Source organism: Halyomorpha halys, unplaced genomic scaffold (assembly GCF_000696795.3).
Source record: "Halyomorpha halys isolate HHAL.00 unplaced genomic scaffold, Hhal_1.1 Scaffold1847.1, whole genome shotgun sequence".
NCBI lineage: Eukaryota > Metazoa > Arthropoda > Insecta > Hemiptera > Pentatomidae > Halyomorpha > Halyomorpha halys.
In genome coordinates this window covers 86,840-99,193 of record NW_027112974.1, presented here as the reverse complement: position 1 = coordinate 99,193, position 12,354 = coordinate 86,840, and the positions used below count along the sequence as shown (strand labels likewise).

Here is a 12,354-nt window from a genome sequence, read left to right as displayed (position 1 = left end):
GCATGAAGTTTTGGAAGGAAAGGATATAAAACAAGTTGCTCAAATCCGCGAGGAGCTCTTATGCATTTACCATTTAACATGACTTTAAATAGGGCTGCTCACAATCCTATACTTATAACATTTAACATGGTAAAACATATTACATTTAACACCTCATGAATACCCCTATTCATGCTTAGGTATACCTTATTCTTCGAATAGTTTGGCCTCTTTGTAAATATTGTGGTTTTATGGTTTCGTATGGTTTACAGTCGTCTCACAAAATGATTAAAAAATGTATTCCTTTTTTTTTTCAAGCCACCATGCCACTTTTTTTGTGAAGTGAGGTTATAAAGTTCAAGGACTTGGGATTAGGTTTGGAGCAAAGACCGTATTGATACAATTACCCGGCTGGCAGATCGGGACCTGTTTAAAATGAATACTTTAAATCGATTCCAAAGTCCGCTACCTTAAGGTAAGGTTAATTTAATATGTATGTGCTTCGAAGACTTCAGAAAGGCAAAAAGAATGTCCGTGAAAATATTAAAAAGGAAGAAAAAAAATAATCATCGATTTACTAAACACTTTTTCTTCCAATATTTTACTTATCATTGCACTTCCATACATTGTGTAACGTTTCTTTGTTTTAAAAAGAATAAAATATTTTTATAATTAGAGATTTTATTTTCACTTACCCATGCATGGAATAAATAGTAAGTGGAAGGCATATCCAAGAACTTTTGAAGACCTTTTCCATTTCAAATTCGAGTTTTCGATGAAAATAAACGTTTTGAGGTCCTTAAGTTCAAATAACCTAGTATCACAAAATAATCTGTTTAAGTGTATGTGAATAGCCTAACTCAAAAACGGAAATGCGTATAAAACTGAATGTACATATTTAGGCTGATTTATCCTCTGGAATGTGATAGCAACTTTTTCGATAAAATTAACCGACCGAAAGTGTCACGTTATCCAATCTATTCCCTTCTCCCCCCCCCTTTTTTTAAATCCCTACATGAATTTTCAGAAAACAAGCACAACATAAGTATTATTTCTTCTTTTTTAAAAAAAGAACCGTTAACAATAGAAGAGAGTAGAATAATAAATAAAACATTGGAAGAAAAAATGTTCAATAATTCAAAGATTATTTCTTTTTTTTTTCTCTTAAACATGGGCACTATTCTAAAATTATTAGATAAACTTGAATCGGCAATTTTAGAGGGCTGGTATTTAGGCCCCCCCCCCATTTTTTGACGACCGTGGGATGTCTCTGTCTGTTTCTTATTAGGAAGGCAGATAGTAATGATAAGGACAAATTGGAAAATAACCGGGACAAAGGTGTAAGGGTCAATCTGCGTGGGCGGTCATATTGCTGTGAACCGTCTTTGTGTGTCAAAAATAGAATAACTTTTTGAATTTTCAGTTCTATTTTAATTCTTACTATTATCCTACTAAATAGAATTAAAGTAATTATAAAATATAATGTTTGAGTTTCAAAAAAATAAAAATAAAGAAATCGTACCTGGGAAGGAAATAGTTTAGTGCATACATGGCGCATGAGCAAACGAAACGAAGTTTTCATAAACTACTACAACATACACGTAAGTGGTGGGGAACAGCACAGCACAGAGGGATATGACAACTAATAAATTGTCAGCTCCGAGTTTCATATGCCTCAAGATTGCCATTAAACCAAATTTGAAAAAATAGCTTTATTATGTATTTTAACTTTATTATGTATTTTAATAGATAAACTGCCTGGAGTTTTGAGAGAATCATCAGAACTTGTTGATCCGGGATTGATTGAGAACCTGCTGAATCGCAGTTGCATCTTCAATCAATATGTTTCCTTGCTATATATTGCAAATATTAAATTTAATTAAATTTGTACTATTACTAGGCCAACGGTTGTGCAAGGAGGTGATTTGGTCAGATTCACGCTCGACCGTCAAATTTTTACCCAGTTAAGGAGACCCAATTTATGAGGCTGGGTGGACCCCGAGAACTACCGAACTCACAGAGCTGACTCAACAGCTACAGGTAACAATTATCTGCTACAGCTGGATTCGAATACTCCTAGGAGTCAGTATTCTATTGCTTTACCAATGAGCTATCCACTACCACATATATAGTTATGTGAAAGTAAAAATCCTATTCCTTGGATCTTGTACCTCACTTGCCTAAATAAATGCTCCCTGAACTTTATTAGGAAAGTTAAGAAGAACTGCTTCCTATCTCCCTGAATCTCTTTTTTATGTTTTTCGTATCCCTGTTAATTATTGATACAAACGAGTGTCGTCATAAATCTTATTTTCTTGTATAATAGATTTATTCTATCAATTTTTTCAGATTTTAATTTTGTGACAGAACAATGAAACGTTTGTTTGAGAATACTCTCTGCAGTAATATTGAGGAGATAGATCAATATAGTCTTCGAAACTCTTTTGTTATACATAAATTAGTGGCAAATGCGTATTCAAGCTCAAATATGTATCCTTGTGCGCTATTAATAGAGCTTTCAATTACTTATAGCGAAAGCTTGTACACTCAATTGTTAAACGTTGATTGCTCATATTGGCTTGCCCAATTACGTGTCGAAGTATTCAATTTTCATCATTCTGCACTTTATTATTCAAGCAATGAACGCTTTTTATAATGTATGGTCAAATATTCAGCATTAAATACATAAAATAGTAATAAAAGTGCTGTAAGATACTGTTATCTTTGTGCTTATATTTTAATTTTGAATTCTCAATACTCGTAAAGTACATCAATATTAGTGATGTGGATGTGTATTGATGGTCAGTATTTGAAGACATCCAGGGTAATGTATAACATTCTCTTCCTCTTCTACGGATTAGAAATTTGGAAATTACCAAATGATTCTGCTGTCAACTTGGCTATACAGTTTTGACTTACATTGTCACTACTTAATTATATTCTGATTATATAAAAACTTCAATGAGATAGAGATTGGAAAGAAAAAGAAAATTAAATCAAAAGCAGTTAAAAAAAAGAAGCTTTTTCAGTACCAATACTAATCTTTTAAATATCTAGGTTTCGCCTAATTTTACAGAGCTTCATCAGGGCTAACAAGGAGATATAAAAAACTTTTTTTTTTTTTTTAATAATTTATTTATTGATATTTACAACTGTATACACATATATACAACAAGTAAATTTGCTGTAGGTGACATAGTAACATGATAAAAACATGTGGAGAATCTACCCACTAATAAAACTCCAATAACATTTCTAGAGCAGAAGATCTCGAGGCCATCTTCTTTTCAGACGCCTAGGAGGATTATTAGGTAATGAAGGAGAAGCCAGGTTAGAAACAAGTGGATTTGGGTGGTTGAGAAGTTTATTATGGAAGGAACGGTATCTGGTTCTGGCCAAATCGGCAACATATGATATATTGAGGTCCTGATGGATGACTTGATTTGTGACAAAGTAAGGAGCATTAAGGATTTTACGAAGGATAAAAAACTTGAAATATTGTAAACAGCGTAAGAGTATAAGATGGCATGAAATATAAAGTAAACTATGGTCGGACTATAGAATGGGAAAAAATGTAAAAATTATCACAAAAATGAGCAGAGTAATTAAAGTAAAAAGAAATAAGATGTACATAAATAAGTATAAATAAAAAAATCAGTAATAAGTATTAGGCATGAAATGAACGGGTGGAATAATTTCAGATAGAATAATAGATACAAGAAAAGTAATGACAAATGTAGTAAAAATTAAAAGACGAAATAAATCAAGGAATTAATATATCAAGGGGGAAAGCGATGGTTATGAAAAAGGAAATTTATAAGATTTTCTTTATATTTCATGTCATCTTATACTTTTACATTTTGTGTTTTGTTGTATATTGTATTTATCCCTGCAAAGTAGAGCGAAACGTTGGTGCTTATAAATTGTTTTATACTATGTGAGGTCATTTTTGACTGCACCTGGACTATATGGAGAGAGTATTAATAGGTGTTCGGTTCCGAATATTATCATACTTAATTATTTGATATATTAAAATTTATGGTAAAATATTTAAAATATAAAAATATATCAACTCAAATTTATAATATCTTTCTTATATGATAGTTACCTTAGGAAAGATTGCAATGAATTATACAATGAATTATATTATATATATGGATTACAATGAAAGTATACTTATGTGATCCGAAAAAAAACAACTCTGAAATATGAGCTATTTATTCCTCTGTCAAGGATTATGATCCACAATCCCGTGGCTTAAATTCCATATCTATTGCGCATTGTTAATCCACATGGCATTTTACAGTGGCTTCTCATCCTAGACCCAAATTCCTCAATTGTCATGTCTTCAATGATAAGTAAGGGATAGCCAGACCTCAATAACGCTACTAAATAAATTGAATTTTCACTCCGATATTACCACTTGAATTTATTTATTTATTGATATTTACAACTGTACATTATAATACATTTAGTAAATTTGATCTCAGTTAAAATGGAGTGATACAGGCGTGTAGAGAAACAACCACCAATGGCTACTGGCACTCTAACTTGAATTTTTAATGTCAGTTTAGGCTGTAAAAAAAAAACCTCAACCAAGTCAGTATAGCTTCTTCTCTATTTCTATCTTATTTTATTATCTTTCACTTTATGACCTTATTTTATTTTTCTGGAAATTACCATTTTTTAAAAATATTTCTATTATGTACATAATAATAACTCTTATTTCAAAATTTATCGTTTGATGATAAAATAAAGCGGAAATTAGTTTTCCGCTTGAGTAAGCGAAAGTAGTTGATGAATCTTGATGTAATGTGTTCTAGATATATTTTATCTACACTAACTCCCAGATTTTTCCAACTTTGAGCTAAATCGTACAAACCGTTATCAAAATACTGGTGTATCATTGAAAATAAGGAAAAGAAAATGATGAAATTGGCTAAAATTTATACTAGGCCATGTCAACACAAACCCCTACTTCCTCCAAATTTGGGCCAAATCGGATTAGCCGTTTTTAAAATATAGCTGTGCCGAAGGAAAAACAATTACGCTAGGCGAAAGTAATGGACGGAATCCCAACAAAATTGGTATGGGACCAATTGTACACGAGTCCAATAGATAAAACCCATGTCATAGAACATACATTTAAAAATAATTATTTTATCTATTTAGTGATATTTTTTTTCTTGATTCATAGATATTACAATCTGCCACACAGTTGTGGGCAATAGGTGATAGTGATGAATGAATCTGATACATATTAAAATAAAATAAAAAAATAAATAAATAAAAAAAAAAAATAAAAAATAAATAAAAAAAAAACTCTCTTAAAATATATGCAAACAAAAGAATAGTTAGTGATATTAACAACTGTATTTACATAAAAATAAATTTAGTAAGTTTGATGTAAGATCATAATGGAGTGATACAGACATGTAGAAAAACTACCCATTCGTAGCACTCTAATAATATTTTTGCATTAGATGGTCTCGATGCCTGTCTTCTTTTCAGGCACCTCGGAGGGTTGTCAGAAATAGAAGATGGAGCAAGGTTAGAAACGAGAGGGTTTGGGTGGTTAAGGAGCTTATAATGGGAGGATTGGTATCTGATTCGAGCTAGATCGGTTACATATGAAAAATTAAGATCCTTATGGATGATCTTATTTGAGATAAAGTAAGGAGCATTGTGGATTTTACGAAGGATTTCGGAATGTTAGAATTAGATACAAGAGGAATTCGATGGTTTAGTGGAGCCCTAAACTCAACTCTGTATGTCCAAATAGACCTTAGCATTGTCATGTAGATCAGTCTTTTGTAATGGATTGGAAGCTGAGAACGTTTGTCAAGTAAGTGTTGTAACAGTTGGAATCGATGCAGTTCCCTATCTTTTCAGTCTTGTGTGAGGATTCCAGGTTAGTCGTTTGTCCAGATGCAGCCCCAGGTAGCGGGTCTGTTCGACAGGAGTAAGAGCAACATTATTAGAGGATACTGTAGGGCAGTTTGTAGGTTTACGGCGAATTGTAAAAGTGATTTGATGGGATTAATTTTATTCCTCTAATTTCTACATCAAGTTTCAAAGGTTGTGATATGGGACTGGGGAGTTTGTGATGCAATTAAAGGGTTATTATTATTGGTTCTAAAATTCTTACTACTTTGGTAATTAATTCTAGAAAATTAGTTGTTTTTTTCGTGTATAACTCTTTAACGGTGCATACTAGCAAGTCAGTTATAGTATAAGAAGCTAAATTCTGTGTCGAATGAGTAGTAAGCAGCTAGTTTGATCAAGTAACGAATTAGACATTTTTTTTGGAATAGGTCTTTGTTTCAGTTCTTATTCTGCAAGTCCTAAACGTTGAATACCAATGAAAAAGCTATCATAAAATAAATAGCACCTCACCGAATTATTACTTTATGTTACTTATTCGGCGTATAATTTAATGTCCTTTAATTTGTTTTATTAAAATCTGTTTTAGTTGTACTGGTAGCAAAAAACCAGATATCCCCAGGACTATATCCCCCTGAGGTATAAATAGACATGTCGCTGCTTTGCTTTAATAGTGAAAAATCTGACAAAGAAATGTTTTGGTTTTATTTTGAAATAGACGTGTTCAAAACATTATTCTGTAGACAATGGTTTCTTTCTCTATTGAAAGAAGAGTCCTTCTTTCTCTAAACTATCTTACAGATAGTGGAATTGTTAAAAAGTACCCACAATCTAAGGTTCAGTCTAAGAAATACTTCAAATACACAATAAAATATTTTATATGAGAAGAAGATGGTTGGGGGGGGGTGCGGTAAAATTAAAACACAAATAAGTTGAAGTAACTTATTTAATCGTGCCAATGTTTCGGCCAGAATTTCTAGCCTTCATCAGGGCTAAGAACAGAACATGTAATAAAAAATATGTAAATAATTTTATAGAATATAATTAATAAAATAAAGTGATGAGAGAAGTTCTTCATTGATGAGAGTCATTCCGAAACGGCACGATTAAATAAGCTACTTCAACTTATTTGTGTTTTAATTTGACCGCACCCACCAATCTTCTTCTCTTCATATGTCATCCACGGTGAACTATCTCTCATGATTATGATAATAAAATTTTTTATTTTGTCTGATGCGCTCCAATTCAAGCAAAGGAGCAATATTAGAAGTTGATATTACAATGTATTTAACAAGAGATTTGAGAATTATTCTTTCTCTTATTCCCCTCCTCGGTGAAATTTACCTCCTCCCGAATACCAACTTTTTGCCCCTTATAGGACTTATTTTTTCCCCTTTTCTCATCACTTATTTCCCCATTATAATGATTATATTTGGTAGAACACTTAATTGACCATTTGGTCGATTTTACTACCGTTACTCATATTCACCTTGAGACAGTATTAATTTACCCTTTACCCTTTTCACCTTTGACTGTGCACCTGATTCTTCCTGTATTCGGTTGACAGTGCTTTCTTCCATGAACTCATGTTGACCCTTTCGTTATTTTTATGGAACTTACTCCTATGCATTGCAATGTGAATTCATTCTTCTGGTCCAGGTGGGCCGAATAGTATTAGTCTTAAATCAAATGTAAATTAACTTTATTTACGTATTTAAAAACAAATTTGATCCTTTTTTTCTCAACTTTATTCTTTTCAAAACCTTCCAACGTTTCGACCACTTAGGTCATTTTCAAGTATACCTTTACTTTGTTGTCATTTTTTCTTTTAAAATTCTTAAAAATGCCGGCTAATCGCCTTTGTCCCATCTATAACTTCTATATAATTCTTTCTTAAATTTAAAACTTGTACTAACCACTTCTCTTCTTTCTTTCATTTACATTTGCAAACTTTGCAATCGCTTTCTAACCAGAAACTGTCGAAGTACTTTTGTAAGAAGCAGCCTGTCTAAATGATATCCATTTTAAACAATTCGTTGATACACAGCTTGAATTCAGCCGGGCAAGTGTACTTAGTAGTAGCTCTACTTAGATCTTCCTGCAACCTTGCTATCAGTTTTGTTATCCAGCGCCATTGATTCCCTTTTGAACGCGTCGTCATTTATAACAGTGCATCCTTTGCAAGGCCATAGATCAACGAAGCATTTGGAAATGGTCTAAGTTAATGTTTTTAAAACAATATTTTATCATTTGGATAAAGGCAAGCTCGTATCAATATGTTTTACATAGCAATTTTACATTATCAATATGTTTTACGTATCAATTTTACATTATCAATATGTTGTACACATCAATTTTACATTATCAATATGTTTTACATATCAATTTTACATTATCATTATGTTTCATTTCTTGGTTTCATTTATTTAACATAAGAGTGATTTTTTTTTTTTTAAGACCATATTGTTTTATTCGTAGCCCGCGTACTCTCAATTTAGTCAGTAGATGTCTAAAAAAATTAAAAATTGATGAACATTTAATGTACTATTACCTATCTCACCCGGACAGTGCCTATACTTTTCTGATAAGAATTATTAGAATAGAAACATAAAAATCTAAAAATATTTTATAGTAGATTATTATCGTTAAAAGTTCTTCAACAAAGGGATGAGTTGGAAGTAATTCATGATTGTTTTGAATGATACAACATTCCGAAATATCGGAGGTAATATAGATTTATCGTTTGATACATTTTAATCACCAGATGAAGAAGAAAAAAACCGCTCACGTGGTAGGTTGAACAAACAAAGACTATATTGTTTATATATATTAGTCGATAGTGCAGGTGATCAAGAAAATTGCATCATGTCACTGATTATATTTTATTTCGGATTTAATTCCTTCCACTGGCCATCCAAGGATTATAGTTAAGCAAGAAATCGGGCAAATTAGATAAAGTTATTTGTGGCTGTAAGGAGATTTTACATCTGGACTACTACGATTGATGTCATAATATATCGTCTTAGTGGTAAATATGATTAACATATTTATCATATATTAATCACATTTATCATTATAATTACAAATATATATATTGGTAGGACATTATCATAAGTTTTTTTTAAATTTCCTTAACTTTGAGTGCTGGTAGACATATGTACGTCTTAAGGTTCTAGACATATATATTTTTAAAAATCAAACATTTTATCCGAATAACTAGAAATTAACGTTCGTTTTAATATACAACAGAATATATATTTACGTTCGATGGTTCTGGAGATACAGCTTTTTTAAAAACATTTCATTAAAATTTACTGAAAGATTAGTAGTTGGTGTATTTATTTTTAGAAATCCATATCTCAGGAACTATGTGACGTATAGATGTCTATTAGCACTCAAATTAAAGCTAGTTTAATGTACTACAAAGTAATTTATAACCTTTATCTTTGTACGAATAATAGTGTTCATGATATTTGCTAAAATAAATTGGTTTATAGTTGTTCAGACAATAAGTTTGATTTATGAAAAATTTTATTTCAGAAACTATAAAACGTACGGATATTAGTCAGCACTTAAATTAAAGCTAGTTAATTTTACCATAAAATAGTTTATAACCTCTATCTTTGTATTAGTAGTAGTTTTTATGATATTTGACAAAATAAATTCACAAAACGTTAATTTTTAGTTATTCCGATAAAATGTTTGATTTTTTAAAAATATATATGTCTAGAACCATAAGACTTACATATGTCTACCAGCATTCAAAATTAAGGAAATTTGACTTACTATAAAGTAGTTTAGGACACATATTTTCGTAGGGGTAGTAGTTTTCAAGATATTCGCATATAAATATAAATTATACACTATCGTAATATTTTTCCATTGATAATTATTCCTGACGAAGAGAACTTGTTATTTTTTTATCAATTAAACAAAATTTAAGGTACTTTGGAGAAACTGTTCTTGAATATTCGGTATTTAAGCCCTGTTGTATTATTTCAAAGAGTAAAACCTGTCTGTTATTAATGTCCCTTTAATTGCTCATTGAATATATATATATATATATATATATACTAAACTACGCAATAGATTGGGTCGCATGTAGTGAAAGTTGTGTGATGTGCGCACCTAATTTTTCTAATTGAAATTCGGGATTTGTCTAGTTCATTGTAAAATTTGCTAAGAGAAAATGTGAGTGTTGAAATTGAGCTTTATTTGGAATTCATATGAAAGTAATTATTTTGGTTTATTAAGGGGGGGGGGGGATTTCTCCAGATGTTTGGTTTTTGAGTTCAGGAGCCTTCAGGATTTCCGCCGTAAATCAGTTTGTATGTTGCATACTTTAGGGTTATTTGTAAATATAAATATAAATGTTTTCTTGTTATTGAGGATTGAAAGTATTTCATTTTTTGATTAAAAAAAAAAATGTGGTTCATATAATTGCAACATATAAGACCATGGGTGTCAAGAAGAGCGAGGAGGATGTGTGGAGTAAACAAATGAATGTTAAACAATTTATGATCTATAAATTATTCTCTTATAGACAGTATCCTAAAAAATTTTAAGTTAAAATCCTTGTTGAGTATGCCTTTTATTTCCAATCCAGCACACTTATAAAAAAGCAAGATGGACGCCAAAAGTAATAATATTGCCTTCGTGTTAAATTTCCGCATTGTGGCGTAATTCCTCCATATCAATTATGCTCTAGAAAACAATAATTATTAATAATAATTAAGTATACATTTGAGGGCCACGCTGTGATTAAAAAATTTCATTTGATAAAAAAGTTTTAATTGATTTTTTTATGAATGTGTATTAGAGAACATGATTATGATGAAATGAAGATGAAGCTTTGTTGTTAGCCACTTATTACCGATCTAATTTTATTTACATTTTCTGTGAGATAAACCTTCTATCAATACACAAACATTAGATGTCTATTGTCACTTAAGATACAGGACCTGTTTATGTAATTAGTTTTCTAGCTAATTAAATATTAACATCTAAGGTTTTTAACCCCTTCTATATAGAGAGTAATTGAAGTTATTTAGAGAATGTTGAGTACCTACCCAAAGATTGTCCAATAGTAAGTATTCCCTATTATTTTTTTCTTCATTTAGATTATGTAAAATGTATCAAGTGTAATTTCCAATAGCAGTTTTTTGCAATGCATATTTTAATTTTTTCTGTAAAAACCAAATCGTGTGGATATGTTCTGGGATAATGCATTTTGATGGTAGACATCCACATAGTGTGGATATGTTCTGGGATAATTTATTATGATGCTAGACATCCACATAATGTGGATATGTTCTGGGATAATGTATTATAATGCTAGACATCCACATAGTGTGGATATGTTCTGGGATAATGCATTATGATGCTAAACATCCACATACAAAAAAAACACACCTTAGATCCAATTGGTATTGGGGTCATTCTCCAAATTTCGTTCTATTTAGGTATTGATTAGAATTCTTATTTATTTTATTGCCTTCACAGAATACTACAAGACAATATTCTGAACTAAGCATACTGTTAGTAATATAGTTTAAAAAAGATAATATTATTTTGTACGACGAAGGAGTGATAAAATGAAGTACAGCGTCTAATTACTTATCTAATACTAGTAGATAATATTTATTTAGTAGTGACCGGTATTAGCTTTTTTTTTATCATAAACGATTTTCAACTTAAGACATAGTGTGAAACTATAACAAAACCTTGTAGGAGTTCTAGTAGTGAACATTGAAAATAGGTATTTCTTCAATGGCCATCCTGGTCACTTCCCTGACCCCTGAGAATTCTCAATGAGGTTAGGGAGTGACAGCTTAAGAAGAGATAAATCATCAATTTTTCATCTTTACACTCAAGAGAGGCTTCAGAGAAGAATAAAGATAACCAATGACGTAAAGAGGTCCTGAAATACTACAATACTATGTAATATAAAAATTTAAGTCTTATCGGTATTGATTTTTTGAGTACTGAGTAAGGAGTGATCACCAATAAAAATGCTCACACATTTTTTATACTCTTTCAAATCCTGAAACCGATACTGGTAGATGAGTACGATAAATGAAAACTAATTTCATGCAGTGATATACCATTTAGAAAACTTTTCTTTTAACATGGTTTTTGGGAGAACTTTTTTTTTTATTTCAGGTACCATCTCAATTTATGTTGTTCGGAGATTCCCGCGAAACTGGGATAATTCGTAGGCCTCGCAGTGAGTTTAAGATCCCGAGACAATGGCTTTGTCTCATACTCATTATCTCTACCACATGTAGTATCGACCACATCACCTCTTTGTCTTAGCCTTCGCCAAGAATATTGGCCTCCCTATCAAATGTGGACCTTCATTATGGCTTCAGGCATTATAGAGCTTTTGTATTTTATTTATAATGAACTATTATAATTTAAACGGTATAACAATAAGGCAATAGCCAGAACACATCATTTCACTCAAAATGTACAGCCGGCTCTTAGAAAATT

General features: G+C 31.1%; 1 protein-coding gene across 1 annotated transcript in view; it reads left to right on the top strand.

Moving 5' to 3' along the window:
• kar (monocarboxylate transporter 10-like protein kar) overlaps positions 1-12,354 on the top strand; it is a 36,893-nt gene that overhangs the window by 11,213 nt on the left and 13,326 nt on the right. The gene's annotated exons all lie outside the window — the stretch shown is intronic.